Source organism: Camelus bactrianus, chromosome 10 (assembly GCF_048773025.1).
Source record: "Camelus bactrianus isolate YW-2024 breed Bactrian camel chromosome 10, ASM4877302v1, whole genome shotgun sequence".
In the NCBI taxonomy this organism is placed as follows: Eukaryota; Metazoa; Chordata; class Mammalia; order Artiodactyla; family Camelidae; genus Camelus; species Camelus bactrianus.
The window spans coordinates 59,648,620-59,659,365 of NC_133548.1; the positions used below are offsets into that span (position 1 = coordinate 59,648,620).

A 10,746-nucleotide genomic window follows, 5' to 3' on the forward strand; every position below is an offset into this window, starting at 1 on the left:
ATCTTAAATGGCTTCTCGAATTTCCATTGGATTCTTTTTTTTTCAGAATAACAAAAGGAAAAATAGTCCTTTCCCATGGAGAGTTTAAGACTATTTTCTCTTTTCAATTTCTAATTTCTATTGCATTTTTCAAAGTAATCTTTATTTATTCAAGAACCAAACATTTGTCAAGCACCAAACATTTGTCAAGCACCTACTGGAAGGAAGGCAGTGTGGTCAGCTCCCTGGGGATTACAAAAAATAAATGTAAAAACAATCACTGTCTTTAAGGCCTGTGTATCTCAGTGAGGAAGAAAAATATTTATACAGAAACTATGTGTACAAATCACCATGAAACAAGCCTTAATAGTCATGATGTGGCAAAAAAAAAAAACTTCAAAGGGGCTAAGGATGCACCACGAAACAGTGAAGATATACAGGATGGACAGAAGGAAATGCAATTATAAAGTAATATAGTTATAGAGTAATTATAAAGAATTAAATTTCAGGATTTTATTGTTTTTGTCTGTACAAAGCTAATGTATAATTTTGATGTCTCGCATTAACTAAATATCAAAGAAACTACATCTTTCCTCTTCCTTTTGATTTTTTATTTAGCCATATTAAGCAGTCTAGCTCATGTAAAAATTTTAAGACAAGTAGCTGTAACTTTCCATAATCATCCTACTATTTGAAATATACCTACTCAGGTGTAATTCTAAAGTTCACACCAGTAGGTAAAGGACATTTTATCTTGCATCTGCCCAATCTGTTATTTATTCAGAAGGCAGGAAAATATGCCTTGATTGCAAATCCATTGATGACAAGAATCTAACCCATTTAAGATGGAAGAACTAACTTGGTTACTAGCAGTTTATTTATGGTGCTTTCAGGATTGCTACCTATGAAATAAATTAAGGTTTTATCAAATGATTAACACCGGAAGGATAAACCAGTTCTCACAGTTTTGCAACAAACCTCTCTTCTCTTTGAAAAGTGTTGCAGACTTTTAAGGGTTTGTTACTAAGGGAACACAGTAGAGGGAAAATAGCCCATTGTGCAGATTTTGTTAAATCTTCGCTTCTTTCACAGAGTATCACCTTATTATCATAACAGTCACTTCCTGAGGGGAAATCTTAGGGAAATCTATCTCCACCGTGTTTTGCATGATCATTCTGATAGTTTTTCATGATGTGTGCTGCCAAGAAGAAGCAATCATTTATTGGATAAGAGATTCAGGCTCTAACTCATTTAAAAAAAAGAGGGACTCCTTATGAGACTTAGTCATATTTTAATAATAATAATAATAATAATAATAATAATAATAATAATAATAATAATAATGCAATTTATTGAATACTAATGATGTATCAAATCTGAACTAATCAGCCTATCACACATCTCAAGTTTACAGGCATCACGGTATAATGAAAAGAGCTCATGTTTTAGGGTCAGGTAGGTTTGAGCTCAAAACTGACTTTTGACTCTTAACCATCTGGGTACCTTGAATAAGTTGTATATCCTTTTCGAGTCTCATTCCCTTATCTTGAAGAAGGGTACAAAAATATCTAACAGATATTGCATGCATAAAACCTCTTCTATAGCACCGACACACAGTGCGCACTCAATGAATGTACAAGCCTAACAGCAGGCACACAGAATTTATCCGTGCTGTGAATAACATTGTCCGGATGTTTCTCACCACATGGCCTTAGTTTCACCAGTTAGACAGAGGACAGGCTATAAATGACTTTTAGTACACAAAAACCTAGATTTGGGAACGCATTAACGATGCACCAAAAGACAGAAATTATTGTTAACACATTGGCTACAGCTGAAAAGCTAAGTCAGGTGACGTACTGCCTTTCTTCGGATCCTCACGGTGGCTTTCCATGTGGAAATTAATTTATACCACCAGCCCTCTCCATTTTCCTCACCCTCCCTCAACTGTAGTTTGAAGATCACTAGTAACATTTTCTTCTTAGATCCTCTGAGGTTTCAGACACTCATAAGACATACCACAACCTTTCCTGCCAGACATGATCAAAGCTTTGAAATCAGAGCCAGTTTTCATAGAAGTTTTTTGAAAACCATCCTATGATGAGCAATTAATAGGTTGTCTTCTCATCGGGGCTTGAGTGCAATTAGTGCTAACATTTTATGGATTTTTTTAATGTTTTCGCTTTTGATCTAGCTCTATCTGAGTATGTTTAAAACCTCTCAATAATGTTTCATAGTGTTCTGTGCAGAGGAAGACCTTGTACATCATTCATTAGCTATGTAGTTTAAAAAATTTTTCTCTAATCACTTCTTGCTGGTATATAAAATGGAAATTGCTATTTGTGTGATGAATTTACTAAGTTCACTTGCTAATTCTTATAAATTATCTGGAGGTTTTTTTTTTTTTTTTTGGATTCTCTACATCTATAATCACTTTATCCACAAGTGATGACAGTTATTTCTTCCTTTCCAATACTCATGCCATTTGTTCTAACTAGGACCTCCAGTATACTGTTAAACGGACGAGGTGTCGGAGGGCATCTTAATCTTGTTCCTGATCTCATGGTGCAAACCTCAGAGACTTTAACATTAATCATGAAGCATAGAGTGAGGGTTTGATAGATTTTTTTTTTTGACATACTAAGGAAGTTCCTTTCTATTTCTAGTATGCTAAGAGTTTGTCATGTGAATTGATGTTGAGCGGTATCATTGCTTTTCCCTGCAACTATTGAGATAATCATATGATTTTTCTCCTTTATTTTCTAAATATAATGAATTATATCGATTTTTGAGTATTGAAATTGTCTGAAATAAACCCACCTTAGTCTCAGCTGACTCATTTATCAGCTAATATAATTTGGGATTTTTGCATCTATATTTATGAGATATTAACCTACAATATTTCTTTCTTATAATGTCCATATCAGGTTTTGTGATCAAGATTATACTGTCCTAGTAAATTTGGAAGTGTTCCCTCTTTGTCTATTCTCTAATAAAGTTTAGCAGAGCTTCGTCTTACTCTTTTCTTAAAGGTTTGAAATAATTCACTACTAAACACCTGCTCCTGGAGTTTCCTTTGTGGGAAGGTTTTTATTTTCAGACATATTTCTTTACTGGATATAGGAGCATTCGTATTTCATAATATATCTTGTGTATGTTTCAATAAATTGCATTTTAAAGTAACTTACTCGTTTTAGCAAAATTTCACTATTTGTTGGCAAATGTTTTTCATTATTTCTCTCATTTTAATTTCTCATATATATCTAATGATAATGCTTCTGTTCCTGATATTATTTGTGCTCACATTTTATCTTCATAACAATCCTATGTAGTGAGTATTATTATTTTTCTCACTTTCACAAAGGAGTAAAGGAATCTCAAAGAGCTAAAAAGCTGCCCAAGTTTAGTTAGCTGGAACGCACAGAGCCAGGACTGGTAGACCAGCAAGGACTGCAGCCTCCAAAGCCCATATTCATTACAAACACATCATACTCACTCCAACCGCACTTTGTAGTCATGGCTATGCTGATTTTAGCCCTTTCAGAAAAAAAATAAATTTCATACAGGGGCAGGGCTTTTGTCCCAGACAGTGAAACAGAAAAAAAATAAATGTACTTTCCTCAGTCTCTAAACCCTTACACATTTGACATCATTTCCCACGTAACATGTGCGCTTATAGGCTCTTCAGTTCAAGAGCTTCCTCCCTACCCTATTAGAAAACGCTGAATTAGCCTTTAAGTACCAGCTTCTATTCTGTGAAGGATTCCTTCTATTCAATTCTTCCACAGTATGCTGTGCCTGCAATTCCATGACTCTCCCAACAAAATAGACGTCTCTGTTGTATTACCACTGTCGCTGTTGAAAAAAAACTCTATTGTAGCTCACATATTTGGATATAATATGTGACTATGTCTGCAAACATCTGCCTCTCCTAAATTATCAGTCTCTTGAGAATGACAGCAACTGTGGAATCACAAAGGCGGTGCCTAGTGAAAACATCATTGTTACTTTATAGGACTGATTATTTCCACATGCTTCTCTTACCTCCCCTAAGAACAGTCCCCTCAAGGAATCTACCACTGCAGAACTTTGCTTGGCATGCACTAACCATGTTCTCAATGTGGAATTTTTCAAAAGAAGGAACAGCTTAACTACTTCCATTATTTAAGATTCCAGCTCTAATTATTTTAAATGACAATACGGATACATGGCTACAAAAATGGAAGCACCTGTTAAGCGTTTGCATTTAATTAATTAATGCTTAAACAGACACATTCACAGACTCAATCACTGTCTATATTATCTCAATTAGAGATGATTCCAAAGTCTAAATTTGACGTAAATTTGAGGTTTTACTAAATGTGAGTTTCAAAATAAGTATTTTTCCTGCTCTCCTTATTCCTATCACTTCTCTCCATTCTCCCCTGTTCTACTAATTGCAAACATACTGTGTGATGGGCAAATCAAAACCACCTGAGGCACTTCACTGACGGTCTCAGAAAACCCGCTCAGACTTAGAGCTGCAATATGGGGCAAAGCCACTAGGTGGAGCCTCATAAAATCTATGGTCATCTCCTGCCCAGTGTTAATCACTTTAGTCCACAGGATACTCAGGCTGGAAAGGACCAAAGAAAGCAACAAACCAGCCCCTTCATTTTCACGGAGGGCAAATCGGGGGGGGGGGGGGCAAACCAAGGGAAAAAACTAAACTAGGTCACACACTGAATTAATGAAACTGAGCAGGACCCTGCAGGGCCTTTCTGTGTGCCCTTGTCTCTTGTTGGCAGAAAAGCTGTGGTCTCCCAGGCCTTGCCTGAGTCACCAATGAGCAGGCTCAGGAAGTTAATGATTAGGACAAGACAGTCACAGAATCTTTAGTTCCTCCCTGAAGGACATAGATAACAGTGTCCAGGGCACATTCCTGACTTGTTTTGCAGATATAACCACCACCGGAGGGACAAAGCTAACTGCATGACGACCAGACTGCAGCCATGACATGAGCTGCTCCATCCTGAGCAGGACTGAGTCTATGACCAGCACAGTTCCAGGAACTGGCCTTAAGGGAACGGGAACAAACAGACCCTGGAGCTGAAGATTAACTATGCTTAAAATGATCAAGATGATGCTGACCAGATCACCACATGACCAGTTTCAAGATGACTGTCAGCTGACTGTGCTGTTCTGCACACAGCCCCCACGTGCACACGGCGGAAACCTCCCGGTTTTTCCCTATAAAACCCTTTTTCCTCTAACTGGCAAGGGGGAGATGGTTTTGGGGATGATAGTCTGCCGTTTCCCCAGATTGCAGGCTTCCTGAATAATGTATCTTTCTTTTTTCCACCAACTCTTGTCTCTCAAACACTTTTTTTAAAAATTGAAGTATAGTCGATTTACAATGTTGTGTTAATTTCTAGTGTATAGCATAGTGATTCATTTATACATATATATACATATATGTATATTCCTTTTCATATTCTTTTTCATTATAGGCCATTATAAGGTATAGTTCCCTGTGTTATACAGTAGGACCTTGTTGTTTATCTATTTTATATATAGTAGTGTGTATCTTCAAATCCCGAACCCTCAGTCAGAACAGCAGACAGGAAAAAAAATGAATGCAATATAAGGGGACATAGGGGATAATATAAGGCATGCTAATCTATACATAGTAAGGGTCCCAGAAGGGGAAGAGAAAGGATATTGAAACATATTTGAAGAAACTATGGCTGAAAACTTCTCAAACATTGACTGTTGAGTGAGGAGCAGCCAAACCTGAGCTCAGTTCTGGCTCTGGCCAGTGACATTAGTAGTAAACCCAGAATCAGCATCCAGAGCCTGCATTCCCTTGGGTCTTCGCATTTGCCAGAGTAATTGTTTTCCCCCTATGGTTATGAATGGAAAGGATATACAGCTTATTAAATAAGAACAGGATACGAGCCTAATCAATGTCCTCAATGGCGAGGCGAAGCAATATTGGGGTAACATTAATTAGCTTGTGTTCTGGAGTCACATACTTTTAGCCAAAGGAAGTGGGCTTGATGGTCAATGCCTGCAACAGTGTGCATTAGAATGATGATATCTAAGTTGTTTTCTACTAGATAATCAAAGGGACATCATATCACCATTCTGCTTCAACTATAGGAAGGGGTTTGGGCAGAGTGAGTGGAAAGGACTGTCTGTAGCTTTCCCACTGACAAAACACGTGGTCTCAGAGGCAATTTTCCTGCCCACTATTTCCAGGGGGCAAAATGGGGCAGGCTCCTTTGTGTAATGGGCACAATCAGAGCAAAAAGTTACAGGGTTTGGGATAAGATGATTACAGGACAAAACTGATGGTGACAGGTATCGCTGGTAGCTTCTCTGCCCCTTCAGTCCTATCAGGTCCCTTTCCCCACAGATGTCCTCATTCCACCATGCCTCTGTCCTAGAAGGTGATATGGCAAGTAAACCAGAATTATATACAGTGATCTGGGAAATAGAAATAGTATAACAGATAGGGATGGTTGTGATATTAGGAAAAAGTATGTGTAAAATGTCTAGGAAGATTTCTGGCATATAAATAGCAGTGTTAAAAAAATGGTTGCTATTTCTATGTTGCTTCATTCCTCTCGGATATGTTTACATTTTAAAAAAACTGAAGTGAGAAGATCTCTTTATCTCTATAACGGCAGAGATCTGGTTTTCTGACAGAGAGCTTTTGTGTCAGTTAAATATTTATACATAGTGTATAATAGCTCCTCTAATTATTGATGCTCCATACATAAGCATTAATTAGGCTTCTGGTGTCTTCATTTTTTATATTTATAAATTGGAAGTTAAAAGTAAATCAGTTTTAAAAAAAAGAAACTTCCTATAACATTTACAGAAAGGACAGTATGCAAAGCAGGCTGGTGCTCTCACACTTGGTTAGTGTAATTCCATATTGCCAAAACGTCGGAGAAGCATTCTGTAATCCGGTAAAATTAAAATGGAAACAATAACAAAGCACTAAACTTATACCAGGCACTGTTTCAATTGCTACATATAAGGAATATTTTGCTTATTTATTACAACTGAATTTGTGTGTTAGGTAACATTACCCCAACATTTCGGAAGAAAATGTCAAGACAACAACAAAAATAAGTTGTGACACAGGTAAATGTCAGAGTTGGAATTTGGTATTTGGTCTATTTGGCTCCAAAACCTGTGCTCCTAACTACTGCATACTTCAGTTCATCATTTGTTTCCCTGGACTCAAAGCTAAGACAATTAACTACGGAAAAAGCTACTTGCATGTAAAGTTTATTTATATAGTGAAAAGTTAAAAGCCAAAAAGTTCATATAGTGGAGAATAATAAATAGAGTAAATTATGAAAGGATATACATATATATATATATATATATATATATATATATATATCTCCTTTATTCTCAGGTAAAACATGAAAAATGAAAAATGCTTATGGTATAATAACTCTTTTTTAAAATACGATATAAATCTATACTAATTCTTTTTGAAATGTTCTTGTATACATTTCGCTTTGAGAGATAAAGAAAAGAGAATGAATGTTAAGTTTTTATACATGGCATATACTAGATTAAGAAAGTAAACCTACTAAACTCATTCTGATCAGCAAGTTCTGAATATGAAAATGTTTTAGGTCCAAGTGTTGCTAAGCATTGTCTGACCAAGCAAGACCAAGCATTTGCGACAATAATAATTATGTCCCTGGTTTTGATAAATAGGTTTTAGAAGTAATGAAGCCGGTAGGAACCAAGCCTGGGCTTTTGACGTCCCTATGTGGGCACCTAAGCAGAAGAGCGGACACTCCCTACCGATGATAAGGTGGAAGGTGAGCCCAGGAGATGCAGTGCTGCAGTACTGCACCCCCTGCTTATTTCAAGAATGCACTGAAATCTGACCCCCTCCTTAGCTTCTCCTTTGAGAGCATCAAGAAGGGAATTGTATATGGCAAAATCATTGACTAAATATTAACAGTAATATTATACCCATCATGAGTTCTATCTACTCCATAGGGTAATCCCGGGACCATGAGAAGACCTGCACTGAGACAGAGACAGGACAAATACAGGGATGAGCAGCTTCTAGGTCCTCCGTGCCCTAGCTCTTTACCTGCTTCCTTTTTTTTTTTAAGAACCAAGTGATAAATTGCTCTCATAGTAACAGATTATTGAGGGAGGGCTCTTTTCTTTCACCTTGAATTTTTTAGCAACATATATAAAAACAAGACATACAAAAAATACACAAACTTGCTACCGGAAAAGTAATTATAGAACAAGATCATAGGTGAGATGGGTACATGTATATACTTCTTTCCCTTGTTTTGTTTTCCACATGGGGTGACATTGCTTTTAAACTTTCTTTAAAGGAAGAGCATTAAGGAGACTGGAGAGCAGTTAATGTGAATAGATCTAAGAATCTTGAAAAAGCCAGCATTTATCTTTCTCCTCCTGATAAGCCTGAGACCCTTTTTTCCCCTTCTGTCTTCACTCTCAAAATCTAGAGCTCTGACATCACACACACATGCACGCACGCACTCACACACACACAAACATTGCCACATTTCCTACTTTGTATTTAATAACACACATGCAGACTGAACTTAGCACCTCTAAAATTGGCTCTCCTCCTTCTGCATTCCCTCCTGCCATGAGATCTGTTCTGGCCATAACTTAGATTTCCCATGCCACCTCCCCACCGCTCCCCAACTTCTACACTTTTTTCCTCACACTTTATACTCCAGTAATCTGGAAGCACATACATTTTTCCAAACATACCAGCATGTTCAGTAACTCCGTGCCTTAGTACGAGCCTCACCTCTGCAAAACCCTTTCTCCTTCCTCACCCAAATTACTTACTCTTCAGGTGACTTCTCCCTAACGCCTCCCCTACATCACATTCTCCCTCCTCACTAGAGAGAGCCTGCCCCGTGGGGTTAAAAGATAAAACTGGTAACTGACACAAATCCTTGAGCTTGTCTTACAGAACAGCAGATAAAGAAACCACTTGTTAACATCCCCTCTGCTTGTAACACAACAAAACAGGCTGAAATCAGCTGGAACCAATATGGCTGGTCAAAACTTGGGCAGAATCAACTTGCTTGTCCCTTGGGTGACCTATTGATGTCACAGCCCAAATTTCTCATTCATGTTCCATACCAACTCCCCCCGAATTTGCACGCTCCACCATGAAGAGACAAGAAGCCTGCTTGTGCCTGCTCACAAGAACTTAGCACTTCCTCAAACTTTGTAACCAACCACTTGCTCCCTTTTTCTTCACTGCCCCAGAACCCAGCCCTTAAATGTCCACCTCACCTTGTCATCAAGGAGACTGATCTGAGGGTTTTGCTTCCTGTCTCCTTGCTTGGACGCCCTGCGATAAAGCCTTTTTTCTCCTCGCCGAAGACCGATGTCTCCATAACTGGTCTTTCTGTTTCATGTGAGCAAAACAAACTGTTCAGTCCGGTAACACTAGTTGCTTGTTCCATCCTTAAGGACTCTCAGAATCCCAGTAGATTCCCATTTTATAATACAATTATTTGATTATCTATCTGTCTCTTCCCTTGGACTGTGAGATCCTTGAAAGCAGAGACCTGTATTCGACTTCATAACTTGGTATCCTGGCACAGTATCTCTCCACAAAATAGATGTGCCATAGTAGCAGCGATGATGACAATGAATGAATGGATAAATGAGAGTGCACACTAACAATAGGTAAGATGTCGGAAGTGCCGCTAACCAGAGATCTCCTGCAGGGCCTGGCATGTCTTGTGTGCGAACCCTCTGTCCTGTTCTCCTTGGCTGTGGATCCGTCTGGGGTGGCTGCTTCAGCGGGGTCTTGCAGACCCGCCTTACTGAAGTACAGGAAGCCTGGAGGTTGCTCAGTGCACAGAAAAGCGACAGTGTCAGAAACCAGCAATCTGGGATTCCGCTTCTCAGAAGAATCCTGCCTTAAACTCTTTCTGCTTTAAATTAGCCTGTGATCTTGGGCGAGTCTGAAACTTTCCTGAGAAAATTCTGTTTCTTCGTCTACAATGAGAATAGCAACTCGAGTCTATTTATTTCCACTTAGGTGGTTGTGTGAAAAAGATGCTGGAGCCCAGGGCCTGGCTGGGGGTGGGCGGTGCCGCCGGCCCCGCGCTTCCCGGAAACAGGAGCGGGAGGAAGTGAGCGCCGGGCGGTGATGGCGGGAGAGAGCCCAGCGCGAGAGCGTGGGGAGCCTAGGGTGACACACTGTGCTCTCTCGACCGCGCCCCCTGCATGTCCTGCAGCCCTGGGCCTCCCCAGCTAGATGACAGCACGCTCCGTGCCACCACGAACGAGGTGCCTGCGGTGAAAGAAGGCTGGCTCCAGGAGCGCGGCCGGTCCGTCAAGACCTGGAGGCCCCGGGCTTCCCGCCGAGCAGTGCCGGCTCCTCCCCGAACGGAAGGAGCGCGCGCGAGGCCCCGGCCGGACGCTGCCCCCTCTCAGCCACCTCTCCAGCGCAGGACGCCCCCTGATCAGGGCCCCGAGACTGGGCCCAATACCTGCGTCGTAGGCTGCCTGCGGGGGACCACAGGCATCGAGAGGACCCTCCACGGGGACTCTCCAGAGGGAGGTGAGTCTGGGCCTCCGCGAGGCTGCCCTCTGAGAGCCGTCAAGGCCAGGGTGAGAAGGGGCGCAGAAGGACAGAGTCCCCTGGACCCCTGCATAGAGGCGCCCCGTCTCAGCCCTTCTGAGAGCTGAGAAGAGCAGGGCTTCTCAGTCCCCAGGTGCGGCTCTGGGTCC

The 10,746-nt window shown here is 40.3% G+C and overlaps 1 non-coding gene across 1 annotated transcript in view; it reads left to right on the forward strand.

The window, feature by feature from the left end:
- Nucleotides 1-10,147: 10,147 nt before the first annotated feature.
- Nucleotides 10,148-10,746, forward strand: part of LOC123613792 (uncharacterized) — a 43,194-nt gene continuing 42,595 nt past the window's right edge. The window contains exon 1 of the transcript XR_006721211.2: nucleotides 10,148-10,576. This is a non-coding gene — a transcript (uncharacterized LOC123613792). The remainder of the gene's footprint in view (nucleotides 10,577-10,746) is intronic.